Source organism: Pseudomyrmex gracilis, unplaced genomic scaffold (assembly GCF_002006095.1).
Source record: "Pseudomyrmex gracilis isolate BER0280 unplaced genomic scaffold, ASM200609v1 scaffold_1342, whole genome shotgun sequence".
NCBI lineage: Eukaryota > Metazoa > Arthropoda > Insecta > Hymenoptera > Formicidae > Pseudomyrmex > Pseudomyrmex gracilis.
This window is the reverse complement of record NW_018021926.1, coordinates 18,699-20,008: the sequence shown is the minus strand read 5'-3', so window position 1 is coordinate 20,008 and position 1,310 is coordinate 18,699.

The following is a 1,310-nucleotide window of genomic DNA, read 5'->3' as shown; positions in this document are numbered from 1 at the left end:
ACTTGTAAAAATTTACAAGTGAATTCGTTACATGTGTATACATATATATATATACATGTATAAGTTCTCGCTCAACACTTTGAGAACGGCTCGTAAGGCCTTATATTCACTCATCGGCCTTATTTGATTCCTGTTAACAATTTCACGAGCGTCAAGTTGTTTAATATTAATGTTACTTTTGTTACTATCGCCGCGCGAATAATTTCTAGCGTGCGAAAAGGCCCTAACTGTGCTCCATACAGAACCAATGTCAGAATGTGCGTGGAGCGAGCCACAAAATGACTTGAATGCGGTTTTTTTTCTTTTTACGGAGAAAGCGCGTAACCTTTTTTGAGGTTTCAATATACGATGACAAATTGCGGAAACAAGGATGATTTTTAAAAATAACAAATGCGTCTCTTTTCTGTCTAACTTCCTGGAAGCAAGATTCATCTCACTAGGGTGTAGGAGGCTTCCGGGAGGGACTCGCTGACGAGATAATCTTAGCGCCAGAGTACTCCAGTGCGTCCACAATTGACTGGGTAAGACGGTTATACGTTTCATCCACGTTTATTTCGGAGACCGATCTATCAACATCCTGTGCGAAGAGCTGAGCAGTATCCACACAAGCCTGTCGAAAGAGCCCCCAATCAATATTCTTAACGGATATAAACAAACGGCAGGGATAGTGCCATCAAATCTATCATGGATTGCGATATAGACAGAGAAGTGATCACTACCGTGATTACAGTCGTCAACTTCCCACCGGCAATCTAGAGCTAAATTCTGAGAGACCAGCGTAAGATCCAAGGAGAACTGCCTTGAAAGATCAGATGATGACCACGTATGTTCTCCAGTATTTAAGATATACCAGTTGGAATTAACAATTGCCATTTCAAGTTTTTTACCTTCATTGTTATAATGAGTGAGAGAATTACTCCGCAAAGGGCTTTTTCTATTGAAGTCTCCGCCAATTATGAATGGTTCAAACTTCGAGCAGAGTTGAAGAAATGAAGTCCAGAAATTACTTTCTGTGTAATAGACCATCGAGGAGAGCTATAAACAGAGAAGATATGTAAGAACTGTCTGTTAGGCAGATGTGCTTTGACTGCGACTATTTCAACTTGGTTATTTTTGCAGATATCTAAAATATCATTGTCGTATAATATTTGGAACTTAATATGCTTAGCTATTACAATTGCGACCCCACCGCCCTGACGATTGCGGTCGGTCAAAACGATTTCGTGGTTTGAAAATGTGATTAAGGATTTATGGTCTAGATAAGTTTCGCAAAGAGTTGCAATATATGTATATTTTTATCCTGTATTAGA